This window comes from Gymnogyps californianus, chromosome 3 (genome assembly GCF_018139145.2).
Source record: "Gymnogyps californianus isolate 813 chromosome 3, ASM1813914v2, whole genome shotgun sequence".
Classification (NCBI taxonomy): domain Eukaryota; kingdom Metazoa; phylum Chordata; class Aves; order Accipitriformes; family Cathartidae; genus Gymnogyps; species Gymnogyps californianus.
Window position 1 is genome coordinate 90399888 of NC_059473.1, and position 23799 is coordinate 90423686.

Sequence of the window (23799 nt, forward strand, 5' to 3'; positions counted from 1 at the left end):
TAACCAAATTTTCTTAAAACTGTTGGGAAAATGAGGGAGAAAATGTCAAAGGAAATATTTTGTTGTAATATTAGCCTGGTAATTGGAATTTTTAATTTTCAAGAACAACAGCAATAAATCTCAAAACAAAACAGAAGCATTCAAAATTTTAAAAAATAATGCTTCACTCTGAAAATCTTGAAAAAGAGTTGTCAGAACATTGAGATGTAATTTATCTCAGAGCATCACATTGATATTTACACAAAGTCATTACCTCTAATGTAAAAATGGAAGAAGCCTGCAATTAGATTTTAATATAAGTGTTCGTAGAGATGTATGAGCAGAATGTATATATCTATATATCATCAGTATGTTATATGTTGCCATAGCTCACTCATCATTCTGTATATGCACTGGTCTCAAGGCTGTTAGAGACATGACTTGAGGAGGGCTGAGGGATGTTTATTTCTTTGAGAAAACAGAATTTTTGTTCTAATTATGAGATGACACATTTAATGATATACTATCTCTAAGCACTAAATACTTTTTACCTCCAGTATTTTCCTTTTTTTCCTAGGGTAAATTCAAAATACTTCCCTCTTCCTTTGAATTCTGGTATCTGGCAGAAGCAAACCATTTAACTTAATGACCCCAAATATTTCAGACACATGTGAAGAGCATAATTCCCTGCAGCTCCTTTTTTATAAGCAAAACCTGTATATCTGTGAGCCAGTGGAGTGAAGAAGAGATGGAATTTTACTTGGAAAATGTAGTTGGCTATATACTGCTGTAAGCACATCTCGCTCTGTTAAGAAAGAGGGTCCCTGGAATTATTCCGTTTATTTTTTCAACTCAGAAATGTGGTGAAACATTTCCTCCAGGCTGTGGATCCACTTAGGAGCTTTCCTGTTCCCTGGCTGTTGTGGGAGCAGTCAGGTCAGCACCTCTACCTGTTCCTCTGTTAGGACATGCACTGATTTGCCCCATCCTTTATTTCTGCAGGTTGGCTGGGGAGAAATTTTTCAGATGATGGTAGATCCTTCTAACCATTGCCCAGCTCAAGCTGTGGAGGTCATTAAGGGTGGGATTTTTCTAAACCATCTCAGTGATTTAGGAGCATGAATTTCTGTTGACTTTTGATGGCTCATGTGAAACACGGGTCATGTGTGTACCTACAAAAATCCCTTCCAGAATTTTCCTGCCAGTAGCCAGATTTAGCATATTCTAGATGTATCTTTATTGGTAAGATTATACAGGGTAACTAGAGTTCACCACATTGTCACAGCTGAAGTGGACTTTTAACCCATCTATGTGAGGTTGTATAAACACCCTGCCTTATTTCAGTCATGTGATAAATTATGTTAGTGTACATCCAGGATTTTGTAAAATTGATCTGAGAACTTTGGAGAGTATGTGGAGCACCTGCATGGCATGAAGAATAAGTATCACGCATTAATCAAAAAAAGAGAAAAAAAAAAGACTAGAGAAATTGAATTGCTGAAGTTGCTGGTTTAGCCATTCTCAACTACTTTTGTAGCAAAACCAGTTTCCAGGAGGAAGGTTCATGAAAAATATTTTCACTGTGACAGCTGATGAGCCACAGAAAAGTCAAAAAGTGTTCGTGCCTCATCCTCTGAGCAGCAACATTGGAGACTGGGTGAAAACCTCATCCTTTCAATGGCAAAATTCTCACTGACTTCATCATAGCCAGATTTTCACCCCAAGTCCTCACTGAGCATGGACTGAGCAGTCATATACCTCAGTGCTCATTTATTAGTCTTTATTCTCACAAAATTTATTGCATCTGAAATACCCTCAGTTTCCATTTCTCTTCATCTGGGATTGCCTTTGTTTAGGTTTCATGGGATTGAATAGCACAGGGACATGGAAACAGAAAATAATTTTTGAAGCAGTCACAAGAAAGTCAGGGATTTGGCTGCTATGGTAGAAGCTTTGCACAAGCCCTGTACACATGGAGCATGTTTTTGGGAAAAAGTTAGTACTCACTGCTCGTAATATAGGGCTATGATTAATAAAATTAATAAAATTAGTGCTGAGTGTAATGATTTAAGGTTTAAATCCACAAGCAAATTTTCACCACCAGTATTGTTTTTAAGTCCAAGCACATCAAAAAGGCACTTCTCAGTGTGTTGGACTGCACTAATTGGTGTCAGTTTTTTCTTCTTTTAATCAGAATTTCGGTATGCTTCTAGCAAAACATATTTTAATATGAAAAGCTGGCTAGCATCCCGTCAGCTAACAAGAACCTGAACCTGGCTGTGTCTTTATTCCCAGTTAATTAAAACACAAGTCTCTCTTTACTCTTTCTGTGGGAATAAATATTAAGTATGTATGTTAAGCATTGTACACAAACTGCTGTCCCTTTTGTAGTTGTATCTGGCCTATGGCACATGAAATCAATGCGGTTCACATGCAGCGCAGCCACAGCTCCCATGCCACAATGCATTTCTCTGGCTAGAGGGGAAATTGAGCTGCAGGATTAGGTACTACACCAGGGACCCAGCCCAACGTGCACCATAACCTGTCCCAGACTGGACAGTAAGACCAGGCAGCATTGTGTCCTAAAACCGACTTGTGGTTTTCTCTCTGCTCTGCAAGCTCTCCAGCTCACAGCACCACAGAAGTCTGATACGTCATTCATGAGAGTGCGTTACTCTTGCTCTTTGGGGTATTTGTGACTGGTGAAGCCCTTCTGTCCTTACACTTCCTCCAATATCTTGCCTGTTTAGAGGATTGTGTCTTTGGGCAAGGATCTCTCCTGAACAAATCTGCTCCCAAAGGGGAGCAAGGGGAGATTTTGCCCTGAGGACAGTCTTTTTGATAATCACAAAATCAGTGACAGGCGATTCTGGGACCTTTTTGATAGATGATGTGACCCTGCTACTGCATTGTTGATGACAGAGAGAAAAGAACATTCCTAATAAAAAAGAAAGCCAAAGAAAAAGTAAATAAAGTGCAATTGAGGAAAAAAAGAGAAAAAAAGTAGCCATTAGTTTTGATTAATTGCAGATTTCTCCTCTCCTTCTCCCAGTCGTCTTCTATGCATTTGGAGTCCTCAGATTTGCCAGGTGACACTAATAGGAAAGTGATCCTGTTTTATAAAAACCTATGTCTAAGTGGAAGTTAATGAGGTGGAAATGAGTTACCTTCAGCAGAAATTTTTCCAAGTTTTCTTTTTCACCAGTAAAAATACTGCAAAGCAGGATTAATTAACCTAGAGACAGCTCTGTTACTGCGGCTCTGCAGGGCTCTGACCCAGTCTAGGGCCTCTGCACAACACTACTTCGAGGTGGGTAGACAAACCTCTCGTCCACCTCCATCTTGGTCATCTCCACCACAGTGCCTCACTGCACAGGAGTGTGTACACCTTTGTCCTCCAGCCCTGCCATCATGGCCCTTCAGCAATGTGGCAAAAAAAGCACCTTCTAATCTCACAGGCAAATCCTGTTGATGGCCTGGTTGAAGCTCAGAAGACACATCCAGATTTCATAGATGCTATCTATCTGGCATCAGGTTCTCAGAAGCATGTGCCCCTCTGGTGATGGGAGCTTAACGGTGGTGCTTTTAATATATCATGCAAGAAGGCAAGTGGGCCCAGCACCTAGAGATGCAGGAAGAAGCCTGGCCAGAGCACTGGGCCTCGCTTTGAAAGGATGCATTGTCCCTGTCCTCACCAAGTCCTTTCTCAGCATCTTCTGCTATTGCTGGCAGGAGCGTTAAGGAGCCCTTGCATTATGGAGGTGCAAGGAACCTTTCTGTTTTCTTCCCGACAGATGCATGTCTCTGTAGCGCTAGTTTCACATAAGCCTAGGATTTTACAGGTCTGATCTGAGCCCAAGACTGCAAACATTATACAGGCAGATCTCCATGGAAGTCCAGTAACAGGCTACTGGCTGAACCAGTTTCCACTTGGAGGCTGGTGTAACCATGGAGCAGGTGTGAATGCAGACATTGTATCCACCAGAATGAGGAATACGCAATGCTTTCTTAAAAAAAAAAAATGAATAAAAAATTAATATATGGTACATAGCACTTTTGAGACATTTTCTTTGCAGATTCTGTAATGCATTTAACCAGATTGGAAAAACAAAATAAAATAAACAAACAAGTAATGAGAAAAACAAAAACCTACTGAAGATTTCAGCAACCTGTAGGATTAAAGGGGTGGTCTCCCCTTTCATCACACTGCCCACTTCAACCTGCTTGCTCAGTGTCTGCCAGGAAACTGTTTAAAGTTCCTGTGGCTTGAGAAATGGCCAGTCTTTACAAAGAAGGAGATTTTTATGTGACCAGCCAAGATCTTAGAATGTCAATACTTGGCTCTGACTAATAAATAAATAAACAAATATGCACACACACGCACACATCATCTAGGATGGTATTCAATTGCTGGGTAGCTAGATTTAAGTTATAAGGGATTCAAATCCCGTTTTGTTTAAAAAATGAAGTTTCTTCTCAGACATGGTTATTTCCAATGATCTATTAAACCAAAGTTTGCTATAAACGTTTGTCATACTACAAAAAGATTGAACTGTTGTATTTAATTATGGTAAAACTCAATAAGAAATATAAAGGTAAGGAAGAAAAATTACTAAAAGGATCTCAGGGAGCCTGCAGCCTTTCATCCTTCTGTTGCACTTACAAATCCAGCAGATTATAATCAAAATCTTGTGTCCCCATCCACTTCCTAAATGACTTGTGTACTAGCTATGACTCTCATCCTAGTAGACATCTATAGTAGAACTTCTCACCCATCTTGAGGCATCTCTCATGTAGCCATCTAGGCTTCTTTTATAGGCAGTAAAGAGAAGTAGAACGTGACTGTTCAGATCTGTCTCAGTAGCATCCTCAAGACAAGGTAATTGTACTCCAGGAGGTAGTATCCCATTTCCAGGAAGTCTAAACAACGAGGCTTCATTCTGAAGACTCTTACATTTAGATAAATGATCCCAGGAGACTGAGTGGTCATTATGATTGCAAATCTATTTCAAGGGGAGTCAATGAAGCATTGAAATGGCCATTGAGAATTCAGCTGTGAGCAGCCCAGCTTACCTGTCCAAGAGACAGGGTTTTACCCCTGCACAAGTAACCAGTCTTCCCATGCCCTGGAAGATCAGCAGGGGCAAGGAATAGGAGGAGTTTTACCCTACGACTCCTCCACTGAGCTGCGAGAAAGGTTGAAGCCTGGACTCACCATGCAAGGATATTTATTTGTTCAGTGATTCTCTCCTTTCACTAATACTCTTTACAGTGAGAGTTCCTCAATCCAGTTTAGCTCCCACATCTAAAGCAACATGTGTGACAGGACATGTGGATGCTGAAAAGCTCAGTTTTCTGTCTCAGTTGCACATGGAAGGCAGGTAACTGAAGAATTTCAGAAACTCAGAATTCGAAGGCCAGGGGAACAGAAAAGCTTTTCAGGTGAATTTTGGAACTTTCTGAAGTGAAACAGCTTTTAAGGGAGACATCTTAAAAGAGAAACCCCAAAACTCAGCACTCAGTAAAACAAAGAGACTAGCATAGGAGCCCACCCGTCATGTTGAGCACAAACATAAGGTGAGTCACCATTGGCTTGAGATTTTCAGTCTTTTTGGACTTCTAGGATTTTTGGACTGGGATTAGTGCAGAGCCAGGGCAGCCCATGGCGGAAAAAGACAGCAGAAACTTCCCTGCTTGGCAGTGAGTCTCCTTTCTACATTGAGGGAGGCATATAGTTTGTATTACATAGGGAAGCAAAACCATACATTACCTTTCTTTCAGAATACCCGGCAAGGGGCAGATCAGTCCCCGAAAAGGCAAGGATGCTCCTTGCATTTTTGGTGTAGTCCATGACACTCAAAGGTACTGCATGTTGGAGAGACATCATGGGAAGAATAGCGCAGTGGTCCAACATGTGCTGTTTCTCTGGATAAGATAAGCACTTCAAGCAATATTACTCTCATTTTATTAACAGAAGATAAAACTATACATTTTTGCACCTAATGTAAATATTTTCCTTCTGTTCCCCTCCCTTTGAAAATATTTAACACATTAAATAGGAATATTTCAAAATATAAAAATAAAAGAAATCCAATCTGCAAAAGGAATGATATGTTTTCATACTACTCAGTGCTGATGGCAGAAGGGAGTGCTTTTTCACTTGCTCCTGCCTCGCAGTTAAATCTTTTGAGGCAGCAAGTCTTCCTTAAATTAAAAGATGAAGCACACTGTAAAGGACTGCTAGTTGGCATGCCTGCTCTGTCTTTGCAGCACACTTAATCTATACCAGGAGAGAAAATTTGGAGTCCAGTGAATGCTCCTGTATCCAAATCTCTTCCACAGCATACAGCTACAGCAATGCTATTTGAAAAGCAGAACTGTCTTAAGAGACCAATTGCAAAATTTTGCAGGGTTCCCGTAGGAGCCAATAACGTTAGCTGCTCTTTTGTATTTGCTTCTCCAAGATGAGAATGCACATGACTGCATCTATCTTTCAAAAGCTTCACTTCTGATTTGATGTGTTTTCTTGATCTGACTTAAGTTTGCACCTTTGCATTCAGCCCTTGTCTAATTTTATTTTGAATTCTTTTTGGTTCCATTTTTTTCCTGCAGTTTTTTTTAATAGGCAGCTGTTCTGCATTAATCTAAATGAAGAGGGTATTTTTCCTCTGCTTTAATTATGTTCAACTGATGTTTTCGATTTATCTTCTGTTTCAAAACAGTATCAGTGTTATTTTAAGTACCTACATTTCCCCAAAATATTGATTCCTTGTAATGTGTATTTCTTCGATTCACATGGCAGCTGTTTTTCATGCACACTGCCATAGAAGCACCACTTGCATTTCTGAGGCACTTATTATGGGATCTGAAAACTCAGCAGCTAATAAAACAGTCAGTTTTGGATAATGATCAGTCCAGAGAGGCCATATGGGGACACTAGGGGCACCGGGAATTTTTACTTCTTATGGAATTGAAAGAAATGGAAAAGTTGGATAACCACTTATTTGAAATTGCCTGTGATAAATTAGGTGACATTCTGGGAGGAGTTGACAACATTGTGTCATTTCCATTGTGATAGTCAGTTTTGAAAGTGAAGCACAAATGAAAGAAGAAAACCAGGGGCTTAGTCTTATATGTGCTTGATATGTTTCTGACACAGGAATAAATCAGCCTGCTTAGAGGGGGGTCAGTTTGCATCAGAGAAAGCCCGTCGGTTTTTATGACCTCCAAAAATAGTGAAGCAGTTGCCGATGCCAAGTTTTCAGCTTCTTTTGTTTTCTTCAAGTGCTCTCACCTTCATGTGTTTTTCCATGCCACTCCCAATGGAATTATTTCCTTAGCCCAGAACTCGAAGATCCTTTTTTCTTCATTTACAGTCTGATTCAAATCCCATGTAAGTCAATGGAAAGACTTTCATTGACTTTAGTGGGCTTTGGACCAATCCTCACATTCCTCCGGAATACGCTTTTCCTTCCATGGTGCTTATAGAAAATAGTGTCAGTTTTGCATAGTCCAGAAAAAAGAAGAAATGCAAGGGGCCCAACCTACATGGAGAAGCTGTCTTGGCATAGATATGGGACTGTTACTATTCCTCAATAATTATGTGTAGATACATTCTATTTTGGAAACAAGTAATTTAAAAAAAAAAAAAAATCACTATATTGTTTTTTTCCTCCTCAAGTGTTAGTTAGTCAGCTATGGTTATGCTGATCAACCAGTCTAAGCAGGAGAGTCTCAAGATGCCTCTTAACATATTCTTACCAGTCCTTTATTTGTTTTTTATCTTATACTCCACGGGCTTTTTGTCTTTTGGACACTGTGAATAGCCAAATAACAAAACATGGCAAAAGCCTGCACTTCAAGGGAATGCTTACTTAACAGCCATCAGGCTCGTTGTTTTGTATAGTGCCCGTTGGTGCTTGAGAGGATCTTGGCCACAGACTTGTTACACAGCTGCTCCAGCAAAATGCCTATGTGTGCATCAGTCCATCCTTTCTCCGTAAGAGGATGCTTTATCATAGATTCAGTGAAAGTACTTATGCTCCTACTGCAATCACAAGGAATTTGGGAGCTTAAAGACGAGTGGAGCACTATGTCCAAGCACATGCAATTCCACATCTAGTCAAAGTGGAAATGGTGACCTCAGAGGGACAGTGTAGAGGGTGGGAGGTAAGAGTAGGCAGGTGTCAGTGGCTTGCTAGCAAGAATCGTTATGCACAAGCAGGTAGGCAGAATCTGAGTACAGCCCTAGGAATCAAAAAAACCCCTCTGGTGGATATTGGTCTTTATTTTTGGAGAAGGAATTTTGTAGGCTTCAGTTGGGGTCAGCCTTTAAGTTTTTGCAGTACTGATGATTTGGCCAGAGTTTTTGTGGAAGTGGAAACTTGAGGCACCGTCCAACACACTTCAGGAGTGCTACGTTTTGAGCAAGAGGAGGGAGCTGAACTCTGCATTTACTGACTTCCAAAGTAACTTCCTTATGATAAAACTACTTTGAGACTAAGTAACGCAGCAAATGTATTAATTTATTGGGAACAATCAATTCACAACAAACCAAACTAATCTCTTGCTAGAATTCTTGATCAGTACTTTAGTAATTCACACTTCATCGTTTGACTTTTTACATTGATTCATAGCTATGGAAAAGAAATGTTTCTGATCCATTATTTCTTATTCTTGGAAAAGAACTATGGATCTACATTCTTGTTAGATAGCTCAGTTTGCATATCGTTCCCTTTATTTCTGCTTCAAAAACTGTGAGATATTTGTTAAAGAATTTAGAAGAAACTATTAATTTCTCCTCACAAAGCTGTGAAGAGTGATGGCTCAAAGACAGAATCACAGGCAGTATCATTATGTGTACCTGGTCATGAAGGAAATGCAGTAATCTTATTAGAGATCTATAAAAAGTAGATATAGGTAGATATAATATAAGACATCTTTGATGACTGCCAGGTATTATATGATAATGAACACCCTTTATAAACAAATACTGAGTCATCAGCTTTGATGCTGAAGAATTGAAGATTATGATGAACTTATGTAAGAACTAATTTAATTTTATCTCATGGCAGTGACTCACCTTTCTCCCACACAATATAGTGGCTTCTAACTCTCCTATTGTTTTATCCTTGTACAGTGTGTAGCAAAGAAATTTACTATTTAAATGTTTGTGCTTTATGTTTATAGAAAACAATACAATGAGGAAATTGTTCCTGAAAAAATTTCCAAGGGCAAGGAGCCAAGAGACAACAAACCAATTCAAAAGACATTTTGAGGGCATTGGTGTTTTAATTCGAAATAATTTGGTTTATGTTAAAAAACATTCTGAATATTTCCACTTCAGTGTCACACTTCATAAAGTCTCTCTCTCACTTTCTACCATAAGTGCTTGCACACTTTTACAAGAAAACTCTTAGAATATGCTGAACGGTTGGAGTGAAGAGTTGCATGTCAGGTTCAAGGAGTAAATAGGGAGACATACATCTAGAACAACAGGAAACGTGCTGGAGATTTTCATCTGACTTGTCTGTCACCTGCTGACATCAGAAATCTCAGATGCTGGAGGGAGGGCAATAGCGTTTCCTTCAAACATGGCATACTTCTCCCAGCCAAGATCTCAATATTTGGCTTCAAGAGGTTCACTTCAGTGTCTGTTTTCAGTGACGTTCTCATTTTATTCTACTTCATCAAATACCTCTTCTCCCCATACTGACTATAGAATTATCGTCCTCTTTTAATTCCCATTTTTTGGAGTACTTTGGCATAATTTCTCTCCATACTTTTTTTTTATTCCTGTCTCTGTGGTATAAAAATCACCACTGTCTTCCCAGTCTCCTCATCAATAAGCAAGCTCCTCATCATTCCTCAATAAAATGTTTGAAGTAGTAGTGCTGAAATTCTCCCTTTCATCACCCACTTACATACTTGTCAAATCTGGTTCTTTACTTTGCATTTATTTGCTCTTCTTCAGGTAGCATTGTTCTTCATAGTTCTGCTGAGAAGTAATCATCATTTATCTCTTTCTTACACTCAAAATAGTTTGAATTGCTTTGTCATTCTACAGTTTCTACATTTTCTAAGCAATCCAGAAATTTTTTATTCCCCTTGTAGTTTAAGATCCTTTTTGTTCACTTGTTCATAATAGCAGCTTTTGCTCAGAACCAAACTCTAGACATTCACAAAGCTCTTTTTCTCTGTCTATGATTTTTTCCCCATTAGTCATCTTACCAGCACCATATTTTCCATCTTTTACTACTAATAATCTGTTGTGCACCCTGATAATCATGTCTCATGCACTGATGATGATAATCCTTCCTTTGACTCCCATGTCTGCTCCCCAGCACTGTGCCTATAGATCTTGCATTCATGACAAAGCTTCAGCACCTTTTCCCTTGTGCTTGTTGCCTGTGGTGCTCAGCCTGAGCCACTATCCACTGCTTGGCTTTTGTGTTGGCTGTTTGGGATCTCGGTGCCATGGCCCTGTGCTGCAGCTGGGGACAAAAATGGCCAGTGCAGCAAGGACTCCTGCTAGACGTGCTTCCTGCAGGTTTTGGTGTGGTCCTTCACCCATTCCACAACCACAGACATGCCTTGTCATGAACTGAAATGGAATGAGATTTGTCTCAGCAAATTTAAACATCAACCATACAGATGCCTACATCTCAGCTAGCCACTCAAGACTTCCTTTATAATCACTGGTGAGAAACAGGCACTTCTCAGGCACAATTATTATGACATATTTTAGACATCTGCAGTAGGATGAGATGACTCATATCCTAGAAATGCTTATTTCTCTCTAGTGACTGTAAAGAAAATTTAGACAACTAACTTTCAGATGTAGACATCAACATTATAAATACCCATACCTCATCACGTAAATTTTATGCATGGAGTCTCAGACTCTGAGGCTGGGGAAGATGAGTCTCACCTCTGGTTTAGATGAGTGGCTCCGCCAAAAGCTGAGTGATTAGCTTCTCTGAAGGACAGGACCACTGTGCTATGGAGTAGAGGCAGCTGCTCTACATTTTGAGGTTTTGGGTTGGGCTTTTTTTTTGTCTAAGTCTGACCTTCAAATTTCAGCAAAATAACTTCTACAAAAAAGACTATACGTCTTCCTGAGATTCAGACTGCAAGTAACAGTGTGGAAAGTCAGAAAATCAGACTTCCAAAATTTCCCTTTTTCCCCTGCTTTCCACACAAGAACAGACAAAGATGTAGTAGAGAATGTTCTAAGAATCACAGCTCTGGAGTTTAGCCATGTCTGTGAGGCACAGCAAAGGCTGGGCAAGAGCTATATATAATGGAGGGGAATAGTGAGAGCTAAAGGCTTGCAGAGCAGGAGCTCTTCCAGTTTTGAGTATTGTTTGTTTGATTATTTTCAAAAGGCGTAGAATGCTTACACAGAAAACAAAGTATTTCATCTTGGTGGCTGGGAGGAATCCACCGGACTCCACCTGGCATTTGCTTTGAACTTTCATTCTCCAGATGTGGATAGTTTGTTTACAGGGAAATACAACTTATCTATATGCTTATACTATGCACTTCAAGACATGACTTGCAATAAAAGCGGTTACAGATGTACATATCACTGTTAACTGAAACACGGGATGGTTTAGAACTCCAAGAGCTGCAAAGAGAGACTGCTACTGATTCATGCAACATTTAGGTTAAATTCTGTCCTCATTAACATCAATGACAAAATCCCAGTGACTTAAGCAGTGCTAGAAGTTCAGTCCATATTACTTTGTCATTTGCTGTTAGAAAATGATTTGCCTCACAGTCAAAAGTGAATGCAATTTAAAAGCTCTGCTGTCTGATGCATCAAAAATGCCCTTTGACTCAGAGCGCACCATATCAGAATGCAACCTGTTTACATACCTCAGACTCAGGAGGATCTCATTAAATCACAAACTTCACAATTGGAAAAAAATAATGGTAGGTAACATGATACAGACCATTGTGACAACATGACCATGTGAAACATAGTTTATGACAGGTAGAGAAGTCTGTCTTTATCTACCAACATTATAACTGTGCTCAGTTAACACATGTGAAGCACATTATTCTTGTAAAATATGGACCCAGTGGTGGGCTGACTTACCAAAATTTCATTCTCATGTGATGCATTGGTCCTTCTACATTGTCGCTGTCAATAGAGTGTTGCAGATGAGGTGTTATCAAACAGCTGAGGGGCAGTATTTTTAAATTGCTCCTGAGCTATAGCTGATCCAAGTGAGCACTGTAATTTCTTCTTCCTGAACAAAGCCAAACAGCTTAACTTAAAACTGACATTAAAGGTAACTTTATCTCACCTGTGTGACTTTGTCCTGAAAGGGATTAGAAGCATGCGCACCATCATTTGAGAGGTAGTTTAAACACTGACTTTTTATTGTCTCTCAAATAACAGCTCTAGCTGAGATGCAGTGGCTGAATGTGTTAGCTCTTCCAATGCCCATGTCTCTGCTGCAGAGCCCTAGTTTGTGCTCTTGCCCTTGGTGAAGTCACGTTCTTAGTGAGTGAGAGGCCAGTCTTCATCTACGCTAGAATGACTTGTTTGTGGATTCTGAGTACGTTGGTGAAGGAGTAAGTTTTGTACCATGCGAAACTGTCTGTGTAGGAATCCAATTTAAAAAAAAAAAAAAAGCTCGGGCTTGAAAATGTGCTTCCTAGTTACTAGGAAAATTAATAAAATGAAATGTGCACATTGTCTATTTGTAGAGTTGCTTAGACCAGTTACTGGAGGTGACTGAAAGAGAATATTGGAATTTGTCTGGTATTTTAAACTGATTTTATTTTTCTCCAGATTTCAAAATTCACAAATATTCAAAATAATCATAAAAAAGCAGCAGTCTTCAAATATTTCATTATTATAAGGCAGGTTTTGCAAAACTTTCTATTAAAGAATGTTCAGAACATCATTATGTATTCAGAAATCCGTGAGTCAGTATGCTGGTAAGTAATGATAAAAGAATAATTCGAGAGGACAATCTGACATTTTTTAATCAGTTATTCTTCCAGCTGTGATAAAGAATGAGTTTTTGTTGTTGGCTTTAAATTAGTGTGCAGTGTTGGAATATTTTTATAAAGAAAATTTTATTTTGCTTTCCCTAGATCCTTGGCATCTATTTTCTCATAGGTTCATAGTCTGTTGATCAGACTTTGGACTGTCCTTTCAGGTTACAAATGAAACAAACACCAAGATTAAAGCCAAGTCTTCAAAGGGGGCACATATCCAGCAGTGCTAGCTTTAAGGCCAAGACTGAGAAGCATTCCTGTATATGCTCAGTTTTAAACATGGAGCAAAGTGCTTTACTGAAGTCATAAAGAGCTGGAGACTAAAAGTTGTTGCGGTGAATGGACATTTGCAGCCTCTGTGAAAACCAAGATGCTTGTGTGAAGTGCATTTGTGACACAAGTTTCAAGGGATCTTGCCAAAATCTGAAGAGTTTTACATGGCTGAATGTAATCCAAAATATTTTTCATACTTGGTCTTAAAAAAGAACTTGTCTTGCTATGCTGCTTCTCTAATAGCTGTTTTATGTTGGTCTCTAATAGGTCTTTTCCAAACAGAGCTTACGAAGTCAAAGAAGAAGAATTAGGCTGCTTTGCAGGGCAATGCAGTTGACCCATATCTTCAGTAACGTATGGAATGGCTGAATGTGCACTTGCTGCCACAGTGATGTAAGAAGCAGACGTTCCCCGTGACTGCCGTCGGAGCTGCAACCGGATGGGCAGTCTCGCTGAAGTGAGCAGGGCTGCTCAGCTCCCTGGCCTCGGACCAGTGTGCTAATTATTCATGCACAGCAGGCTATTTGCACGGGGAAGGGGGATACAGTTAGCGATGGATTAGATCAGCTGAAAGTTCAGCAACTTTTTTTGCAGAAGAATACAATGCAGAAAGTGTTGTTTGTTCAGAGCTCTGGGTTTCATAGCATTCCCTCTTAAATTACAAAACTAACATCTATGCTACGTTATAGATCTACATGCATTTGTGATACTGCTATGGGTATTGGCTCTATGCAATAGCTATCCCTTTTAACTCTGACTTCTAACATGTTAGTAGTGACTTTGATTTGAAAATTCATTTTTGCATGTTCATCTGCCTCTGAGACAAGAGGTCTGCAGTGTACCTTACCCCAGCAAGAGAGCCGACATCTTAGACAACTGTCAGTGATTTAGGTATGTCTCATACTGTCTTGGGGCCAGTGGGTAAAATAAATGACCTCTTGATGCCTTCCACCCTGCTCCCTATTTGGAAAGGAATGTATTATGACATGTCCTATGGCCAGGTTCTCAAGCGACACAGTCCTAAGCAGTTGCGTTAATTGCCTTATGCTGATGTCTGTTAGGGGCATATGGCCTGGCTCTAGCAAAGTATGCCATAGGGCATTCCACTTCCCTGTTAGAGGAGTTCAAGACTGAAGCAGAATGATACATTTTTAACTCACTAATTGAGGATTATTAATTCCAAGGTTTAGGCCAAATCAACAGGCAGTTACAAGATTCACATGTGCTATCACACTCACTGCAAACAAACCTTTGTCTTGTGCTCCTAAAACTAGCACTCAGTGTTCAGCTAGGGCTGAAGAAACTTCCTATGTTAAATTAAATGGTCTCATGTATTTCAGTTGCAATACTGTTTGCCTCCTTCTGGGGAAAAGCAGAACAAAGCAGCCTGGCTGGCATCTGAAAGCAAGGTCTGGACAGACTGAATTTACATGTTTAATATGTTTGGGTTCATGACCTGGCCCTTGGTTAGCAACTCAGAGGTAAGGGTTATACTGAAGTATTTCCTGGAAGTAACTGGTGCTTTTGAAAGGAGGAGACACTATTAAACAGACATACTTTGCTCCATCTCCTGAGAAAAGTCTCCTGGTGCCCATCTATATGTTGCTAGATGCCCACCTAGGCACTGTATTGACAGTGCTGTTGGGTACCAGACTGCCAGCCCTAGGTACAAGCTCTGCCTGGCTAGTGCAGGAAATACATCCCAAGCAAGCCCTGCCCAAGTCGCTTCCAGAAGTGCTGATCCCCTCCTGCTGCTCCAGTTTAACACCATCTTCTCTTCCTCTGGGTCTCAGTTAAAGCCTCTGCCTGGCTGCTGGCTTCCGAACCAGTCATCCCGAAGTTAGTCAACTGATGTCTCTTCCCCAAAAAAGGGAGGTACAAGGCACACACCTCAGTGTAGCTTACTAATTTAAGAAGGTTGGGGTTTTTTCTGCAATGGCTTTTGTGAATCTCCTTCCTGTGTCCGCATCTCCTCACTCATGGTGGGGGCAGCCAGGTCCTCCTCGAGCCTTGATCCCCTTGGTAAATGGAGCTTTTTAGTCACTGTGATAAGAAGACTTTAGACCTCTCCTTGTCTCTACTAGTTCCTATACTATGGCTTTCTGCTGCTCTGCTCTATCTTTCCTAGAGCAAAAATGAGAGTGAAGAAAATCCTATTTCTGAAGCACTCCCATTCTTAGCTCTCCTGTGCAAATGCCGCCACCTCCTTCTTAATTCCACAGCTTCTGCCTCAGGGAATTTATTTTGGACTCTCCTTCCCTTTTTGCCAAAGAGCTCACTGTTTCCAAACAAAACAACCTCCCTTCATGACCTCTTCAGTCAGGACATTAGCTTTCTCCTGAGGAATAATGTTACTTGCTTGATAAGTGGTCTCCTGCTCTGGTTTGTGCTGAGTCTGCCTTGTGTGCCCAGCACGCTGCCAGCGCCCTTTGAAGAGCAATTAAAAAGTCAGAAAGAGTTAGCAGCATTTATATGCTATGAAGACCTCAATGGATCAGGACAACTACTCTAAGCCATGCTACCCATGCAGTTTGAGCCAGGGGGAGCTTTAAAATGTATGTATTTTACTAGTGCAGTTCTGTGTCAGTCACAAGTACATGCCTGAGTATTTGCATGTCTTGTTAATAGCCTTAAATAACCTAACACCCAATCCATGACTTGTTAACAACTTCCTTGGAATAAGAAGGGCTGAATAAATCACTGTGTTTAGGTAATCATGCCATTAACCTTGAAAAGAATAAGAAAACAGAAGGCAGAGCAAGAGAGACAGGAAGTCCCAAAAGGCTTTGCTGCCCGAGAATGTGACACCAGTATAACTTTAGGTGTGAATTTATATAGTGAAATTAAAGCAATGCAGAAAGCTGCATCCTTTTTCACACCTTATTTCAGAGGAACAGCAACATTTATTTGGATTTAGTTTAAATCATTTAGTCACAGATTAAACTGAATCAAAGTTAAGCCAGTCTCATTCTCAGATGAGAGAATGAACACAGACCATTTTATGAATATAAAGGCTGATTTGAGCTATATTGGTCCAGTCTTTTCTTGTCTGTGAGCGTTTAGTGAAGGCAAATGAGCACAGGCATACATGATGGTAAAGCTGAAGCTGCAGCAGATTATGTGCGGACCTGTTCCTTCCTTGCTTTTTCTTGGTGCATCCATAATACTGTTAGCAAAGGAGAAAAGATCAAAGCGCAAATAGTAGCATTTAGCTAAGTGACAGCTAACGGGGATTATGCAGGGACACCAGGATAGGAAGAAAGCATTTTACTGCTTGGGACTGAACATGGGCTGGTTCAGATTGGCCTGGAGTAGGTGGCAATGCATTGGCAGAAGTCTGTCAACTCATTTGGCTTTCTGTTTGTACGTTCTTTTTGCCATCCCCAGTACCAGTGACTGGAATTTATTCTGCTAGCAAGTATAGTCATCTCTCATATTTTTTCTTTCAGGCCCTCAATGAGTATATAGAACCTGTGTAGTTTGTGGATTTTTCTCTTTCTCTGGGTTACAGTGTACAATGTAAATGAAGCAACGTATTTGCTATTACACAAACCTTAACAAGACATTGTTAAGATATACCTGACAAGGCTCAGGTATGTACAACCCTTACGTGTACATCTTAAGCTCAAGTACTCCAAGTTAACTTGACAAATCTTTTGTTGGCCTAGGTGAGAGTGATTACAAGCAAAGAATGTCTTTTCCTTCACCTCATCATCAGGGACTGCCAACATCCTAAAGAACTGCAATAAAGGTATTGCCTCTATTGCTTATCACTTCTCCATGCCATGAAGTGGCTCTTGGCCTACATGGATGTAAAGTGTTGTCAGTAGAAAGTCTGAGCTCTCCAGGCAGGTTAATATATTTCTTCTGTTTGGATTGCCTGAAAGGCAGTATTGTGGATTTGGGTACCAGAACACTTTATTCACAGATGCATGTAATTTTAGGAATCAAGGGACTTCCCTGTCTTGTGGGGGAGATGATGCAGTGAGGGAGAGAAACTGGGCAGTTTAGCATAGCGATTTATTCCATGAGCTCCTTGTTCTGCATGTGAGATGGCACAGTCCCAGAGGGAGGTTGGGCAGGCCAACATGGTGGCTCCTGCCATCCTGTACTTCATCCTGGCACAGGAACACAGAACTGGGGTCCTGGGAAGACCCCTGGGAAGACCCCAGTATTCATTCCTAGGTTTCCTCAGTTATGGGATTGGGTAGGAAAACACCCCATTGGTGATTTGTCTAATCAACTTGAGCTGTTGTTGCCTGATTTGCTGACACCATGGTTGTTGGCATCCAGAATCGGTTTGTTCCAGACATGTCCTGGACACTTCTGTACTCCTTGAAGATTAACATTTTTTTTGCATAGTTTCACTCTCTATTTCCCTGAGCACACCAATGACTGCTCTGTTGTTTGGGGCAGGTGGTTGATCATATTTCATCTACTACAGCAGAAATTCAGTTAAAGTTCATGGGCTTATGGTAAGAACTATGCTAACTAAGTCTAACTTATGCTAGCTGATACAGGTGGTTGTAATTGGTTAGCCACAAGGTTTCATTTATATTTGATATTTATGAAGCAATTTCTATTTTGGTTACTAGGCTTTGCAGGATTTGTCTAGACATGTAAAATAATATGTAAAAATTTTCAGGGCTAATCAAAATGTTCTCACTGCACCATTCTCATTTGCCTTTCATCTGACAATAACTCAGTTTGAGGGGCCAACGCTCTGGGTTAAATGGATCAGTACATGTGAGGGACTCCGACAGTTCAAAAAGTTGAGAATTCTATATTGTTAGTACCTGGCTTAAGACAATTCAAAGAAAGTATGTGTTCTAGTTTTAGGAATTAGATTCCTATCAAATGCTGAATATACATCAAATTAAATTTTACTTTGTGAAGTGAGGAGGGAAGAAATCCTACCTCTCTTAAAGCACTAAAATATCACAGAGACCAGAGTTTTAAAAGATGTAGAGATAAAGGAGTCTTCCCTCAACTGCAGACTCCATGACCTATATGTTTTTTCATCTTACAAGTTCTGTAATATCACTGTTAAATACCTTTGGAGATGAAAACTTCACTAATATGATCCTTTCTTCTGCTGACAAATGACTCTGCATAACACCTTCCCCCAGCAGGGAGTTAAAGAAGCGGCTGAATGGAGGCTGTTTCCTCCATGTAAGTGTGCAGAAATGGGATGTCTCTCAGCCTACTTAGATGTGTAACAGAAATGGAGAGAAGCTTCCAGTTAGCACCTGTGCATCCATAGTGAGGATCTTTTAGCTCCTTAGATGCCTTTTCCTGCAGATGTCCTGATAGCTGCAAGAATGAGTTTCTGACTCCTCTTGAGAAGGAAGTTCTGTAGCAAATGCAATTCCGTATTTTGCAGTTTGTCCCCTCTATTTGCAAACTGCAGATGACATGAAGTAAGATGTTTGTATTTTCAATCTTTTCAGAGTTTCGATGGTAAAATCATAAGAAACCAAAACCATTGGATAAGCAAACCTGCCATGCCGTCCAGCAGCGGCAAGGGATCATGTCTACCTGAGCCAACAGACTGCACAAAAAATATCTAAAAGGAAGTTTCAGAATGTCAGTTACCACGTATTGCAAGTTATCAAACATTCTTTGTATTATTGGAACATTTTAGTAATCTATTAAAATATTAGGAGAAAAGTAGCATTTATACTGCCAGTAGCTGAGTAGGGCTGGTGAGGTTTGTGGGCTATTATGTGATTTTGTGTATTTCCTATAAACTGGTCCACCTGCAGCAAAGTAAGTTAAGATTAATAAAATAAATATTATCTGGAATGACCCGTACCACCCAATGCCTTCCAATAATTCTGTCTGATGAGGACTAGCACAATGGTAAACAAAAGTCCACAGAACGTCTTGTCATTTTATAGAAAATATCTAAAGATTTTTGTTGGCCATTAGTAGTTGCTCACTATCTTTGCATGGAGTTTATCTGAATTGCAAACACAGCTAACCCTGTACAGTAAATGCAGCTACTATCTACAGACTTTCATTACAAGTTCATGATTTCTTAATAGCTGGTGTCCTGTCCAATTTTTAGGTGTGGAGTGTGGGGAAAAAGAACTGGAGTATTGCTTTAAAGCCAATTTGTATTTAGATCAGGTAATGAAATTCAGATCTGCTCCAGTGATGTGCTATGGCTAAGTACAGTACTTAGAGATGGAAGTGATAAGGCAAATAAAATATTTTCATTGACTCAACTATATTGCTGTTAGGTACGTAAACATTTGCATTCAAATCTCTGGTTCCCATCTCTGCTATTGCTAATACCTCTGGTAATAAGTGGTTTCCCCTCTATGTACAATATGTCATGAAGCTTTTTTGTACACAGTAATTTACACACTCAGCAGAAACAGAATAGATCAAACTATTGTACATATAAAGTAGAGCTGGGTTTGCTTGATTGGGTTTGTTTGTTTGTTCTTAATTAAAAGTTAGGAACATCCTTTGTACGTATCACTTGTGGAAAACTTGCTGTGTTTTATTTGATTAAAAAACCCCTCAACATCTATGAAAAAACAAACCTGTTGTGTATAAGCTAAGATACAGTAGTTTATCATAAGGAGAGAGTTAATAGACCAAATTGTATTCAAGTATTCTTCAAGTCTGGCCTTGCTTAATGAATAATTACAATTAGACTCTTGCCTTCTGGGAGACCGTTGTGGCTAACAGAACTCACATACCAGTAATGAACAGGATTATGAAGTCTGAGGAGCTGCAAAACCTCTCCTTGGTGTGTGTGTGTGTACAGGTCTAGCACATCTATATTGTTTCTCTTTCAAGGGTGCTACTGCGCATTAATACGTATGGTCCAGCACAACTAATTCTATGAGACAACTTGCGTGCTGGTGCCTCTATAATCTCTTTTGGATACCCGTTTTGAGACTGAATCTAGTAATGGGTGTGTTTCATCTGCCTGTCAGTAAGGACCTCAGTAATGGGAAGATGCTCAGTGACTTCAGCGGGAGTCGAATTTCAAAGTAAATCAAGAAAATTTTAAAATACTAGTTAGACTGTGGCTCTCAGAAGCTGCTAGTCTCTGACATTTGAATATAAAATGAAGGTGTACTGTCAGGGGCTCAAAGGAGAAAACACTTGCAAGCTTTCAGTGTTTGAATGGTTACAGCTTAGCACAGGCACATGGAAATGAATGTTTGGGAGTTCCCGGTGTCTGCAGCAGGCCATGGCATGAACATTTGATTGTATCTTAATTAGCTGTTAGATATTTCTGACCTATGACCTGTTTCTTTCCTATTAGGTATTTTCTATGTGTGATTAAAATGGGGAGACTGTACACACACCTGAATGGCTAGAGGCTGTTCAGATGAGATTCAAATCCCTTAAACTTTGTTGCCACATTCCATTAATGCTATGAATTCTGTTTAGTTGATGCCAGTATGGTTTTATTCATATTAAATTTCTCAAAGCTTTATTTGCCTGGTTTAAATAAAAATAATAATTGGTCTAGGCCTTCCAAGAAAGATCCTTAAAAGTCTCAGTTTAGAAGTATGAAAAGATGAGGTAATTTTAAAAGAAAAAAAAAAGAGAATAAAAAAAGGAAAAAAAAGTACATAGCTGTTCCCGGTTATCCCATTTCAAGAAAAAAAAAAAGCCTGCAAATATGATACCCTCTAAATTTCCAGCTTAATTTTTGAAGCCTCAAATGTGAGGGCTTGCTATGTATTTAAGCTGCATGTTTTATTATTCATTTAATCAATATTTTGTGAAGAGATAGACATAGGCTGAGATCAACAAGACATTGTATCTGGCTTTTTGTTTTCCAACAAAAATTGCAGATTTGGCTCAACTGAAACATTTAATGTGTCTAACTCAATTTCAAATAAATATTTTAAATAAAAAATGGGGAAAAGTGTAAAGGTATCAATTAGATAGATACTTTAAAAATCAAAAATTCTGTTTCATGCAGAAATAACTCTTCATTTTGAAATTTGCTGTTCTGTGACATCTAAACATCTTAAATATTTTTCAGTCCAATAAAATGTTTTATTCAATCTAGAATTACTCTTTTACTGTTTTGATCACCTAAATATTCTTGTTGTATATGTTCTTCAGAAGCAAGTTTTCTGTAATCAAGTCACTTTAGTCCAGTATTACTACTTATGTTTTCCAGCATCATAAGCTATGAAACTCTGTCCCATCCTGGAACTGTGGTGATGGACAATTGGACAAATACTGCCTAGCTGTGGGTGACTGGAGCTCTGGGTCCATCTCAAGGTCAGGCTGACTTGGGCTGACAGGTTTTGACATATTAAATGATCTTTTGCCTTTGCATCACTGTCCATTTTAGTGTGTAAGAGACAGCTGGGAGAAGGGGCTCCCTGGGCCTCGGGGTGGATGAGAAGTAGCATCACCACACAGCCGCTGGGGAGGGAGTGAGGAGCACCTTGCCCTTTGCTCAGAAGGTCTGCTGCAGCATCCTTCTGGAGCAGTGAAGAACAATCACATTTTGGCTTTTCAGAGCCATTAGTAGGAGTGTAAGTAAATGAAGCAGCACTGCAAATCCCAGCTACGCTGCCCTTCTGTGTATTTCAGGTAGAGCACCCATGCACAATTCCCACCTCCCTCCACTACCATTAACTTTAATTACCATGGTGAAACATTACACAGGCAGCAGCATGTTTCCCACTTGTTAGTCATGAGGCTCCCTCAATAGCAGAAGTGCAGGAATGCAAGTATTAAAGGCAAGAACATTTGCAGACTCTTCCAATGCACTACAAAAAATAGATTAGGCAAGCCGCCAAGACTTAATTCCTGCCTGAATTTTTCTTTAATTTTCTTAAATAATACACCAAAAGACCAAGCTACATTGCTTGTTTCTTAGCTTTCTCTCTATCAGATGCTTTGGTGCAACCCCAGCTCACTAACAGGAAAAACTCTTGTGCACCCTGTGCTAGAGCTAAAGACCTACATTCAGCTCCTGGAAGTCAGCAGAGCAGTCTGACTGCTCCCCAGAGCAGTTCCCACCCCTCATCTTAAGAGACATCTTAAGTGTCATCTTGGTCAGAAGACTGATGCTTGTGGAAAAAGACTAAGAGTTTCTCTGTGTTTTGTCACACTGTGGATCTTGGAGCACAGAAACAGAGGACGAAGCTCCATCTGAAATGGAGAGGCTGTGTGTCCCCAGGCATTTGGCATGGGAGCACACATGGTGCTGGTTGACCTGAGAAGGGGAAGGAGAGGAAAAGGTCCAAGGTCCCTTTTGCTAGCCCTCCTGCCCCTGATGAACAGGGCTGCAATCCAGCCCCTAAAAAGTGCTACCCAGAGCATGCAGAAACAGAGGCATGTGAACACAGTTGCACCAGCCTGCACTGCTTAGGCTAGTGCTGGTGAGGAGGACAAAAATAGTGTCAAAAAAGACAGGTGAAAGAAAGCTACCAAAGTCCTTACTGAGGAAGAGGAACCGCTGGGCAATCACAGAAATCAGGAGAAACCTGGAGCCCCTTTTAAGCCTTATAATGCTTTGATCATTCATTGGCTTAATTTCCTCATATTTAAAACAAAAAATCCATATTAATTTTCACTTGCCCCTTTTTATTCTCTTCCAGCTTCCTTGCAACTGACACCAGACTGAGCTATGCACTTGAGTGTGTTGATGATTTTTTTTTCCATTCCAAAACACTTTTTTTTTGGAGTGTCAAAATAACAATTTTCTAACTTAGTTTTCTTAAGCCTCCCAGGTGTTTGAAAAGACACTATTGGAATCACAAGCTATCAGAAATATTATATAGACAACTGTACTCTTATTTTTCCCCTTCAGCATGTCTTTATCATTTATTTTTCCAAATTCATTGTCTAGGGATGATTGTCAGAATGTGCTGACTAACAGCAATACCTAATGGATGCACTGTGCATGCCAGTAGTTCTAAATTTGAAATGATTTCCAGCTGTCTTTTCTGGAATATGAACAGTACCTGCTTTTCTTCTCTATATACTGTATTTCAGATTCTTGCCTGAACAGCCCAAATATACTCCTCCTTAAGAAACTGCATGAGCGGTAAATCTTCAAATTCACTTCTTCATTGCACAGTTGAGTCAAAACTTTACATAATTGCTCAGAAGTTATTTTCCTAGAATGAATATGACTCTTGAAGAAAATAACTCAGTCCAAAGCCCACTTGTCTTCCACTTCAAAGGTCTTATTGAGTCCATTTTCATGTTGTGAGGCCAAGAAACCCTTCATATGCTGACTGTTGACTAACACATTAAAAAAAATGTTTTAAAATGTTCCAATAATATAGTCAAATCAACAGAGTGGTGCTCTGAATCTCCGCAGATTTTTTCCAGGAAGAAATTCCAGACCGATAGAAACCAAATTTTCTCTGCATGGCAGGCCAAATGAATAATGCACCAAAAAATAGGATTTTCTTTGATTACTTTCTAAAATGGGAATGAACAACAAGAGCAACAAAATTCTAGAAAGCAACTGCTTCTCCAAACTGCTTCTCTGCTTTAATGTAGTAGACTGGATGTTCTTTGTCT